At 22.7% G+C, this 14,096-nt stretch overlaps 1 protein-coding gene across 2 annotated transcripts in view; it reads left to right on the top strand.

Moving 5' to 3' along the window:
• Positions 1-14,096, top strand: part of LOC129613133 (putative protein kinase C delta type homolog) — a 55,421-nt gene that overhangs the window by 28,210 nt on the left and 13,115 nt on the right. The window lies entirely within an intron of this gene.

Below are 14,096 nucleotides of genomic sequence, written 5' to 3'. Positions count from 1 at the left end.
ATTTACTTTAATTTCCAAACCATTGAGAATAGCTTGGCTACTTAAATTTTTTAACAAAACAATTTGGCAGAAAATTTCTTAATTAACCAAGTGATTTAATTGATTTTTATCACAGATTCAGAAACAGGGTTGTTCGATCAGTGACTACTGAAAATTATATTGCGAGAATATGATAAGCATGTGATAGTTTGGTATCTTCCATCCAATTATTCAATTTTAAGGGATTTTAGTGATGATATATTCGAAAATATTTATTAAAGTTTCTTAAAGAGTTCAACAATATCTTAATAACGGCATGCTTCCTTTGTAATTCCAATAAGTTTTAGTTCAGTGACCAATATTCAGTTATTAATCTTATAAATAATTACAAATCACAATTGTTTACCCATCTCAATTGTTTGGCTTAATTCAATTAATTAATTCCCTTTTCCGCCCTCTTTGAATTTCTATTGAATCCGGAAGTTTTTTATTTTAAATTTTTTTTTTTATTCCAACACACCTACCAATAAATTTTATTTTAATTTATTAATTTTTTTTATATGGCAAGTAGTGTACTTTAAATTCTGATTATAAATTGATAAAAATTTTTAGATTAAATGAGAAAATAAAAGGAAGAAATAAGAAAAAAAAAATTAAAAAATAAATAGGAAAAAAACGAAAACGTATAGAAAATGTTTTTTTAATTTGCGCAATATTTTTGTTGCTTTTTTGAAAGTTAAAGAAAAGACAAAATTTTCGGCGCATGAACATTTTTTTGCCAGAGGAAATTTAAATAAGAATAAAACAATTTTCTTTTTAATTTTTTCTTTTGTATTTTTACGTATAAAAATTCGCCACATTAATATAAACAATAATAACTTTTTTTTTAACAGGGTAACGTCCAATATTAAAAAATTTTAATTCATTTTTTTAAGTGTAATTGGTCCGGTAAGAATATTAGCGATTTAAAGCTTGCTGAGCCAACGCTGCAAAAGGCAGGGTTAAAATGTTGTCTATAAAGTAGGAATGCACCTACAGCATAAATACAAAATTGTGAATTTTAATGTTTGAAACTAGCAAGTGTTGAAGATTTGTCGAACTAGAAGAAAAATTTTTCGACAACTATAATTATTCTTAAATTATCATTAACGTATACGCGATTAGTTTTGTTTAACAATTCACTTGGGTTTATAAAATTATAAAGATTTTATCAAAAGATTTTGCTTTTATATAATTATAATCTTATTCTATAGCACAATCATGTAATTTATGAGCTTAAAATATATACTAAATTGGTTTGAATAAAATTTAAGAGAAAAATACTCACAAGTCAGGCATAAAGAGTTTTCTAATTTTATATCTAGCGATAATTTTACTGATTAACTATTTTTCATCACAATATTCAAACTCAATTTTAGATTCAATATTTTTAACTTGTACAAACAAATCCTTAAACCCATATGCCAACTTTCTTAAATAAGATTTTATCACGGTATAATTACACCATTCAGCTTATAAGCTGAATAAATACTGGTTAAATAGTAAAAACCGGTTTATCTTTTATAGTGTTTATAAAAATCACCCTGTAATTGTTTGCGTATATATGCGAGTATACGCAAGTAAATTTGTGTAGAAATTGTACAATTTTTTTTTTCTTATATTTTGTGTCTGTTTGTTTGGATTGTCGTCTGTATGGAATGAATGAACTATGTGTGTTCTGTGTATAATATGTAGAATTAAACGGGCAATAATTATAGGTAGGCTAAACAGAAAAAAATAAAAAATCAAAATAATAGCAAAAAAAAAAATTGAAAAAAAATATTTTGCATAGGTGTTTTTGTGTAAAAGCAAAGAAATTTTGTCAAATTTTTTGTTTTAATATTTTGATTTGTTTTTTTTGCATGAAAATAATTGCGATGTCGAATAAAAAAAATAAAGAAAAAAAAAATAGTTTTAAATTTTTCATTAATTTTTTTTTCGTTGCAAATATTTTGCAAAAAATAAAATAAAATTGCAAAAAAAAAATTAAATTTTAATTTTTTTTTTTTACACGAAATTATTAGAAATTTTTTAATCAAAATATGGGCGGAAAAAAGGTTAAAAATGCACTCAAAAGTTATTTTTAGACGATATTTTTTTCTTGGTAAAAATTGATCTACTTTAGTTTATAAATTAAGCAATTTTAATCTTAATTTAAAGAAATATTTTTCGTAATAAAACAGCAAATTTTAAAAATTTTTTTTTAGTAAAATTGCTGTATTCAAAATTTTATTTTAATTTTCTTCAGGAATTTCGTTAATTGTAAAAATAGATTGAGTTTGAATTTGATTCGAATTTTTACCTGAAATTTTGAAAGCTATATTAAACAGATAGTCTGAGAAATGACACTTCAAAATTCCAGATTATTTTTTGACTAATTCTCATTTAGATGTAAAGTAGTTTTCCATTCAATAATTCATTTTTAAATGGAATTGGAAATTATTACTTTATCTATGGATTTAAATTGAGTGTTATTTATTAAATTAAGCACTAGCAGTTATACTCTGAAATTCCTTACTTATAAATATTGGTTTTAGGACTCAGTTCACTGTTTTTTCATTTTTCATGTTGACCGTCTTAATAAACGTAACATGTGCTTAAATCACTTACTAAAAAGATATACCGAAAGTTCGAACAATCAATTGGAATTGTATCCCCAATATATCGTTTCAAATATTATTGCCAACAGATATTGCTATACAAATCTTGATACTGGACCAGAGCATTGTGTGAATAAATTTCAACTACTTCAAAAATTAGAAATTCTCTAATTAATTGAGATGGGTAAACAGAAGGTTAAATTGGAATTTTAAATATGTATTTACGTATACTTTACTAGTTTTTCTGCATCTCGAATGAGCTTGATTCATATTATATGAGCTTGATCTAAGAGGTATAGCAAAAATATATGAATTTTTCATTAAAAATTTCAATGTTCACAATAGAATTTGATATCTTCCACCAGATCCTCTTCCATTTGCCTATGAAATATTTATAATTTTTTTTTTAAATATTTTTCAAACAAATTTCAAAGTTATTTCGTTGTTTATGCAAAATCGTACAGGTTGCAAAAAAAAAAAATTTTTCCTACTTGATTTTTTTTTTTAATTATGAAATTTTGATTTATGTTTATACAAAAGAGAACACTTTCAGTCACGTTCCATTAATGTTTTTTTTTAATATTTGTATAAAAATTCTATAAACAATGATTTTTCGGATTCCTCAGTTATTGATTTTGTGTTTGTTGGAGGAAAAGTCAAAATTTGAGAACAATAATGGATCCCATTTTAATTGAACAGGTACACGTGTACTCAAATTTTGATTTATAAATTAAAAGTGAATTTTCAATGTCTACACGGAGCAAAATTTATAAATAATTTTATAAGGTTATTCACAATATAAAATAAATATAAAGCAAACAAAATATTAAATTACAAGATTACCGTTGTCCCCATAATATTTTGCAAAAAAATTTTAAAATTAAAAAAAAATTTTTTTTATTATTGCAAGCACACCACAGTACTAAAATTATTTTAATTTTTGCCTTCGAAACAAAATTAAACAGATTATTCTTACCTTAATTTATATTTTAGAAAAAAAAAAAATTTAAATTTGCCAAAAAATATTAAAATTTGATCTACTTTCCGTTCGTTATTCGAAATTTATTTTTGCTCGGAAATATTTATTAGGTAAATACGCTCTAATTCGCAATTCTTTAAATTTTGATTTAAATTGTGGGTATTTATAAATTATTTATTATACTATATTGAGAACTTTATATTTTAAAAAATGAAATTGTCATAAAGAAATCATGAAAATGTCATAAATATGTCAAATTTTAGTTAATATATTTTTATTTTTTGCTAGAATTAGAAAAATATTGAATTTATTTATTCGAAAATTCGAGGAAATTCGAAAAATCAGTAATAATTTAACAATGATTTAAATATTTAGAGTAATAAATTATAAAAAGTAAATATAAATAAGATGACAAATCTAATGTCATCACTTATTAGACTATATATTATACATGCTTATGTGTAACTCTGTGTGGAATTGTGAACGTTCTTCAAATGCGACGAAAAATCAACAGTTTTTGAACTTACAATAATTTGGATCTGGTAGAATAATAGTTAAAATTAGATAGATTCCAAATTGAATGCTTGAGAAACCGTATAAAAAAATAATTTCTAATAAATCGAATATAACGAGGGCAATTGTCAATCGGTAAACAACATAATTTTATGGTAAAGCGTCGTAAACATAGAAGAGAACTGAAAATAAAGTTACAGGCACACAATTCACAATTTAAAACTGTTCTAAAAATTGTACTAAAAATCGAAATTGTTTTTGGAATTTTGTTGTACTTGTCAAAATATTGGAAGATTGTATTTGATTCTTAAATTGATAACATTTTACGCATATTTCCGTTCACATATTATTTTTTTATTTTCTGCGGAAATAATTAACACGTCCAATTTGTTTGTTTTGTTGTTTTATCTTGTATAATTTTATAATTGAATTTTAATTTAAAATAAATTATTTTTATTTTTATTTTTGTTTTTTTGATTTGAATGCATTCAATTTGAAATTGAAAATGTTTATTTTAAAACGCCATTGACATTGAAAATAAAGAATATTTTTTTTCGAACTTAATTGTTTTATTGTGAATATTTACTTTTTCTTTAATTTGAATGTAAAATACATGCACTCTCACAAGTCCAAAACCATATGAGAAACTCTAACAGCAAAAATATCAACTAAACAATTAAATTGCATATTTTCTTTTATTAAATTTAAAAATAATTTTTTTTTCATCTAAATTTAAATTTAAATTGTTGTAAAATTTTTTATTTATAAAATTAAAAAGAGCGTACTCTTAGGTAAAATGCCTTTTATTGTAATTATAATTTAAAAAAAATTAGAAAAGAACAGAAAAAAAATTGCTAAAATTACAAAATAATTGCTATTTTCGGCCTATTTTACAATGTAAAATTTTCAAATTATTGTGAACGATATTCACAATCATTTACTTTGGGGGGAAAAAATTAAGTGCATTTTTTACATATTTTGGCAACAATGTTTACATTTTTTTCTGCATGCTTCAAAATATTTTGTAATTAAATTTATTGGTTCGTTCTATAATAGTTTTTTTAAGCACTTTTGGTACACTCAAAGATTGGTATTTGAAGTAATTTGTTTGCACTTCTTGTGCTGTTTTTTCCTCTCGTTTTATAGTTTTTATTGTGAATTAAATTTTGTTTTAAAAAGAATTTTAATTTATTTGTTTCGTTTTTTATTTTTTTGGCTAAAAAATTTTTAAAATTGTTTTGTAAATAAATTCCTTTATAAATACAAAATTGATTCTTGATTTTTTTTATTTGTTTTCATAAAAAAAAAAAAAGAATTTCTACAGCAGATTCACGAAGTTTATTTTCAGATTTACATTAAAATGTATATATGTGAAGCATATATAATTTTTCTTATATTTTAAAATTTTCAAACCTGAAATGGTAGACTTGCAAAAATTTATTAATTTTTTTTCACATTTAAAATATTATTGAATACATAAGTGTATGAAAAAATATTCAACATTCAAATTCTGAATTATCGGAAAAATAATTAAATATAACTGTATGAAACTTAAAATCGGATTGAGTACTTGTAGAATCCAACGGAAGGATCAGCTCTATATTTTGATAATTTAGTAAATCAATAGCAGTTTTTGTTTTTTTACGGTATTCTCAAAGATTTTTTACGGTATTCTCTACAGAACGGAATTGTGAAGTCAGAAAATTTAAAAAATTTTAAAATTTTTTCATTATTTATTTGCTGGAAGTTCAGTATCATGAGTCAGTTCAGTTAGAGCAAAATTGTTCTTCAAAATTTTATGTCTGTAGAGTCATTTCTTTGCCACGCCATCTATTGTTCGATAGATGAAGTAAATCAATTTTTCTGAAATAAGAATTTCAAATATTTTGAATTCAAAGTAAATTGAAATCGGCAGCTCATTTCCTGTTTTTTTTATAATTACAAATTTTTTTTTGAACTGAAAAAAATAAAATTTTAGGTTCATTGAATACCACAAAATTAAAACATTCCTCTTAGTTTAAAAAATCGATTATTTTCATTAGTAAAAATGTTTGAGTATTTAAATTAATTATACCCTTTAAATGTAATAACAATAATAACAAGTAATTAATAAAATAAGACATTTCTGTATAACATGAATTTGCTCTAGAATTATGGGTATGTGTTTGTATATAGGGTACATGCCACCCGCTCTCTATGTATACAAAGAAATGTTTATTCTTATATTTGATTTGATTACTTCCTCTTATAAGAATTTCTATAAGGTAAAAGTCAAGGTTTCGATAAATATTTTATTGTTTTCGTTTTCTTTTTATTGTTAATTTTATTTATAATTATTTTAAAGTAGAAAATTTTTTTGGTATTTTAATTACAAGTAATTAATATAAAAATAGTACAATCTATAAAGGAAATTATACTTTTTGTTTCAAAAGTTTTCTTGAATCTGAGTGTGTATGTTTATTCACACGTTTTTAATATTATAAACTTATATACAAAATTTTATTTAATTGAAGTAATTGTACCTATATATAAAATTAATTGTTTAATTCAAAAAATTAGTAAATTATTCAATTCTTGGAATGTTGAAGAAAATCTTTGAAATTTAAATTATCTTTTGTATGTGGAATAGTTTTAGTTTGCGTAAATTTTCTAAAAATAAAATTATTAATGTTATATTAATAATAAAATTTAAGGAACGAAATTTCCAGTAAAATTTAAAATTCTATTAAATTAATTTTAAATTTAAATTAATTTTAAATGGTATGAGTAAATTATACCTTTATTATATTATTTTAAAGTTTCGTTTGAAATATTTCATAAAATTTAAATAAAATTTATAGTTCAAACAAGAAACTAAAATTTTTAGATTTGAGCATCACACCCCCGATCATTCGGTTAGTACCAATATTTCCCCAGTGACATCTTCATTTACTTATGAACATGCTGGCGAATATATGATACTCGTACGTAAAGATAAAAATGGTTTTTGTAAACTTTCTTTAAATTATAGGGCTGCCCAGTTTAAATGCGGAACGGCTCCTTTATTGGAGCCGTTCAAAGTCTGAATCTACTCCAAGAGTTAATCAATTCGCTCAATCAACAAACTAAACTCAGACAGAAATTTTAATACAAATTCGTTCTCCCAAATCTGAGGTATAGGATTGAACTGAATGAAAAACAACGGGGAGACGATCAAATCGAGATTATGCTGAAAATAATTTATTTGTGTTTTTTTTAAACATAATAGTTCAATGCTCTTCGACAGGTGAAATTTAATACGACCACAATGCCTCTCTTATTGTGTGCAATATTATAAGTTCAAAGAAGAGAAGAAATTATAAATTATTTGCTATTTTAAATTTTTGTAGGTGTTAATTTATGTCCTGAGAATTTAAATAAATAATTCAATTTTTATAGAGTATAAAAAATGTAAGCGTGTTGAATATTAAACAAAAATCGCTTTCCTATTTTATCTATTTAGCGTGTAATGAGTTGATCAGTTCATCTGTCATTCATAAATTTTAAAAATAATTCTATAAGTGATAATTATTTACTTTAAATAATATTCTTTTATAATTGGTAACACTTATAATTTTATAGTTTTTCAGTAAAATAATAAAGGCGCCGCAGTCATACTAGCAGCGATAACAAATTATAAAGCACTTTTGCCTTATTCAAAACTATATTTTTAAATTTTATACAAAGTTTATAAGAATTTCTTTGAACTGATTAATTGCTCTCAGAATTATAGAGTAGACATTTCTTTTTCTTAACAACATACTAAATTCATATCGAATTTATTTATTTTATTCACTCCTTCACAAATCAACTAAAATTTATCACAAAAATTTTAATTTTCCCTGTTCATAATTCTATAAATAACTTTTGTAAATTGGACAAAATTTACTTACCTTTAACAATAAAAATTCAGGAAGTTAACAAAATGCATTTATTTTTGTGCTCCAAATACAAATATGATATTTTAATGAATTTGTTATACATGCCAAATAAATTTAATTGAAATTTAAAGTATAGCGACTCAACTATACCCTCTAACTCAATGAATTATATTGTAAGTACAACGGTAAATAACAGAAAAAAAAATTAATTCATTTTTTTTTACATTCCATTTAACACTTGAGAAATTTAATTACCTGCACAAAACGCAGAAATTCAATTGAGATGCAAGACAAAGACGAAAATATTCAAAAAGGCCGACCCAAAATAAAAATATTTTAAAAATAATTTATGATTTCTAGACACTTAAAAAACACCTACGACTCCACAAAATATTTTCATTATAAATCGTTTTTTTTTTAATTTGATTGCATTTTGAATGCAATATTTTTTATATAGTTATTTTTTTTTTTAATTATTATTAATTATTGTAAAAAACGAACTCTTAATGCAACATGAAATTTTCAAAGGAAAAATTCTGCTGTTATTTTTTAATGTTGTAAATTTTTGATTTTAAATTGAAAAAGTGTTGAAAGTGGTTGAAAATTCTGGTGTATTTCTGGCGTAACTTTACAATTTACTACATTTGTATTTGTATGGGTCTGCTGTTTTTAAAAAGATTCAAATATACAAATAAGAATTTCAATGTACAACATCTCAGTACTGAAAGAGGAAGAAATTATAATTGAAAAGTTTTTGAAAACTTTATTCCCTTCGTCGCCTATAAAACCAAAATATATTTTTTTATACAAAATTCAATGTAGATGAAATTTGATTTATATTTGAATCTTGCGAATACAGATCCTAAAGTTTGCAGTTCAAAGACTGTACCTTTGTTTTTATTACTTAAAAACTTTACATTTTAATTAATAAAGTTTGTGCTTAAAGCAATTTATATTTCATTTCTTTGCGAATTTTTTAAGGTAGAACAATTTTTCATATAAAGAATTTTTTAAGACCGTATTTAAGCATGGTTTGAAATTTTTAATCTCCGATAATTTATTATTAGAATTTCAATTTGTTATAGCCTAGTTCTAAAATATTCAATAAGACCGTCATTAAAACTTCCCCATTATTTTGCAAAAACTACAATAAATAAAAATGTGATTTACATCACTTAACGTGGATAAATTATTTTTTAACTTGGAAATTTGTTAGCGAATTCATTTATTTTTTACAAAAATATTACCATGATATTGCGATATTTCCATACGCCATAAGAGTATTAAATCTGATTAAATTTCGATATAAATTGCTAGATTCAGTATAATTATTTGAAATTCACATTTATTTCTTGTAAAATTTCATTTACACACATTCGAAATTATATTCATGTGTTACATCTTCATTTATTTAAGAAACTTTTAAGATGGTCCCTAAAAATATGCAATATTTTCTTTTTTATATAACTAAATTAACTGGTTCTATTAATGAGTTTCGTCGTAATCAATTAATAACTTACCATTTCCAATGAATTTACAGTCGATTTTTTAAATTTTTTTATTTAACAAATTTCTATTGTTTAGAAATTTACTTTTAAATCAATTGTGAGCAAGTTTCACTTCCAAAAACTTAAAAAACTATACAATTTTTATATATGAACTTGCAAGATTCGTATACGTACTCTGTCTCTACAAACACAAAAATTTTTAACATTAATTAAAAAATATTTTTAGTATAGTTCTCAACAAATTATTGAGGGAGGTCTTGAATATTTCAACACCTTTCATAATATTTTTATGTTATTTACCTGTCATAAAGACGAAAAAAATAAAGTATTTTTTTTTAAGAATATTTTTTTTTCTATTTAACCTAGATTATAGTAAAATTTCTAATAAATCTATTATAGTATTTTATGTCTGAGGTTAGGGTAGATTTTAATAAATTTCAAAATTTTGACATTTACTTTTTTTTTAAGTGTAATTAGTTCAGTTGATCTAATTTAGTTTTGTTTCGCTTTGTTTTCCATTTTAATTTACAAAAATAAGAAGAACAAAAGCAAAAATCTTTTGAAATAAATTTCCGTGATTCTAATGAAATCAATTTCTTTCTAACAACCTAGAAATTTCTTTTGAATTTTTTCTTATTTTCATAAAAAATTTTGTTTTAGTTTTTATTTTTGACACCAACGTCAAAAACCATTACCTATTTCTAATAAAATTTTAATAAATTTTGATTTTTTTTTTTGTTTTTCTCCCGCAGTCAATGAATAGGTGTAGACCTTCTCTTTTAAGTGCAATTTTTAATATGATTTAGTGTTTTCACCAAAAAAATGACCTAAATTTTATTTAAAAATACTTAAATTAATTTTATATATTCTTAACCTCAATTTTTTTTTGTAAAAAATTTTTTAAAAATCGATTTTTTTAATTTCATTTTTTTTCGATATTTTTTAAGAATTCTTTACATATTTATTTCACTCAAAAAGAAAAACAAAATAAATTTTTTATTTGTCTATTATTTCAATTCCTAAGAAATTCAAGTTGTCAATTTTGATATTTTGATATTTTAAAGTGTTTGATGACTGAAAAAAATTAAGTGCGTCAATTTCTCATTCATTTTTTTTTTTTAAATTTCGAAGTAAAAGTAAGAATTTTTTCTATTTTATTTTTTTTGTAATTAATTTTAGCTAGAATTTCATACATAATTTAAAATTTTTTTCTCTTCAAATCTTAGTATGAATCTATAGAATGTTTTAGTAGGAAAATATTTGAGTCAGTGAGAATTCTTTGAATTAAATTAGGGGATAAAAATTGTTCTAAGGTGTATGTCTATACTAAATAAACTTACACGAGTATGTGCAATAATGTTATTTAGGAAATATATTCAGATTTTTAATCATTTAAGTAGTTTACTTTCAATTCAGGAAATAGAATTATTAAATGACAATTAATCCTTTATAATATAAGCCAATTAAAATTGTGATTAATTTTGATAGTTGCAAAAATATTTTGTTTGATATTGTCAGAATTTATTTGAAAATCAATGGTTACTTGTATTAATAATCGATTGTATTGGGACATTCTTATATTTATATCGATTATATTTAAATTGGAACAGTAATGCAGTGGCAGATTATTGAGAATATTTAAGTTGATATCGATATGTCAAATTAAAAATTTAAAGTATTATTACCTATTATGAGATTTCAAAATTTAAGGATGAAATATAGTTATAACACTATGATTATTGTATATTTTGTATAATTTTTGCTATTAGTCTATTATATTACAAGATCTGATGGATGAATTCATTATAAATTTCATCTAGCCAATTCATATTATCAAATATCATTTACAGCAATGATATTTGGTGTAGCGCCGAACACATAATTATGGCGTTTAAATTCAAATCATAAGGAATTGTGCGAAAAATTAAATAATTGAAAGAAAATTCTTTTGTATTAAAAAAACTTTCTTTTTGATAAATAAAAATTTTTTTTTTAACTTTTTATTTTTTGAATTTCATTACTCCTATTGATTTTTTTTTTATCATATCTTGTTATTGTATACAAAATATCTTGTTTGGTATTTATATTGTATACAATATTATACATTTTTCGGAACACACGTTTTGTTATAATCAAAACAATTTTACAGTATTACCTATTTAAAATAATATGTTTGTATATATATATATATTTTTTGAGGTAAACATCAGATGGCGACTCACAGTCTTCGATTTTATACTTCATAAAATTATTTGATTTTCTTTGTATAATAATAAATATTCCAAATTCATAAATAATATTCTTTACCTTAATAAATAAATATTTAAAGAATATTAATTTTGTTTATTTGTTATAAACATTTCAATTGTTATTGAAATTTTAATATAAAATTTTTATTATTTAATATTTTCTATTTTGTCGTTAGCTACAATTTTTTGTAAAAATTGGTATAATTGTAGTACGTAAGAAAATAAATTCAATATTAATAATTCACTGGTGTATTAAAGTCTAAACGATACAGCACCCGTGTTACGTCTCTTAAGTAAATTTCCAAATCATGTCGTAAATCAACGTGAATTTGAAATGAACACCAAACAGATTAAAAAGCAAACACTTCATCACTCATTTTTGATAAATTTGATCTAAACGAAATCTATGGCAAATTTGAAGTTAAACAAAATACACTTACACTTCCCATTTCAGTTAAATAGAGAATAACCTATAATGAATTATTCAAAATTATTTCTGTCATCATCTGTAGTGAAATTGTGAGCAAATGTTAAACATACTTTTACCTTCTTGTGTTTTTTTGCTTAATTGTTAATCGATTGAATTAAAAGCGAAATCAAATTTAAATGGACAATAACAAAATGTAAAATTAAAATTAATTTTCTTTAATTTATAAAACATAAGAATTTTTGTTAGAAAACCCATTTAATAACTTTGTTCGTAGCGTGCCACCTACCAATTATATTAATTATTCGAGTTAATGTGGTTATGCTTATTGTGCCAAAATGTATAAATATGTATAACATATGGAATTAGCTTATCACCTTAGTAAAGAAGGATAATGAACTCATTCTGGTAATGCTTGCTCATTCTGTTGTGAATGATTTAGAGTAGTTTCAATTTTTAAATTAATTTCCGCCGTCTGTTGTTATCCAGAGTTATTTATTACAAATATTATTCTCAGATTAAATGTTGGACAAATTATATTCTGAAAGCATCTATTGTATGTTTAATATGTGTGTATTCTTGTATTTTCGATTTGTACTCGCTGTGTGTATTTATTCCTGAATGTTTATGAAATATTTGGATTTTTCGGAAAACTTATTAGGTATGGCACTATAAATACACGATTCAGGGTTGATATTTTCTAAGAAAATCATATTATTTTAATTTAATCATAATATTTTTCATCAATTTATACGTGTGGGTTCTATTGGTTTCGTATAATTTTTAACTAGATTCATTTTTAAAATTTGCTAAATTTTTCAACCTTAACTTTAATAATATTTTCTTAGTCGTTGACTTATTCAAAATTTAATAGAAATGAATAGGTTTTGATTAAAAAGAAATAAAAAGAAACAAAAAATTAAAAATTCTTAAAATTTGAAAATTTCTTATACTTACGTACTAAAATTTTATTAGTCATGAATATTTTTGTATTTATTTTTTATAGAAAAAAAATTAAATGTGATAAAATTTTTTTTTTATTAGAATTTATGAGTCTATTTTTATCATGAACACCTCAACATTTTTATCATCAATAAATTTTATTCTTCTACAAATATCAGAAAATCTTTATTGTTAAATTGATTTTAACATGCACAACATATGGAGTAGTACAAAAAATGAAATTCATTTTAAAAATCTGCAGAGCACAAACATGCTTTCTTTTTAGTAAAAACATTTGTATTCCAAGTTGTTATTTTATGCGCCTTATAAATTTGAAATTTCAATTTTTTCTCCTTTTTCTGTTAATTATAATGTAATGACGTCATTATTATTATAGATTTTTATTATTATAAAAATATCTCGTAAAAATTGAAAAATTCATCATTGCTGCGCTGATGTTCTTCTTTTTTAGAAACAATATTCATAACGTAAACCACGCGACTCGCCTGTAAAATTTCTTTAAAGGTCAATTTAAGTGAAAAATAAAAATACAAAAAATTTTAAAGTAATAAAAATTAACAAGAATTTTTCTTATACTTATGTATTTACATACATACATTCACAAACATAAAATATATGTTTATAATATTAATTGTGTAAAACAAAAAAGTAAATATGGAAATGTACGTATGTATGTAGGTAGCTAGTAATAATTGAAAATTTCTATAAACAAATACAAACACAAAGAAAAATAACAATAGCGCATAATAAAATTTTATTTATTATAAATTTGCGTCAACAGAACCAAAAAATAAATGAAGGCAAAAAAAAAGGGGCACAAGACTTTGTACAGCCTTTTCTTCGCCAATTTGACTGTACTTATGTATGTATGTATGAATATGTGTGACTATATGAATATTATGCTGTTTTGAGTGGAAAATAAATCGAAAATATAAAAATA

The sequence above is a fragment of the Condylostylus longicornis genome, unplaced genomic scaffold (assembly GCF_029603195.1).
Source record: "Condylostylus longicornis isolate FDR11 unplaced genomic scaffold, ASM2960319v2 ptg000081l, whole genome shotgun sequence".
NCBI lineage: Eukaryota > Metazoa > Arthropoda > Insecta > Diptera > Dolichopodidae > Condylostylus > Condylostylus longicornis.
This window is presented reverse-complemented; position numbering and strand designations above follow the sequence as displayed.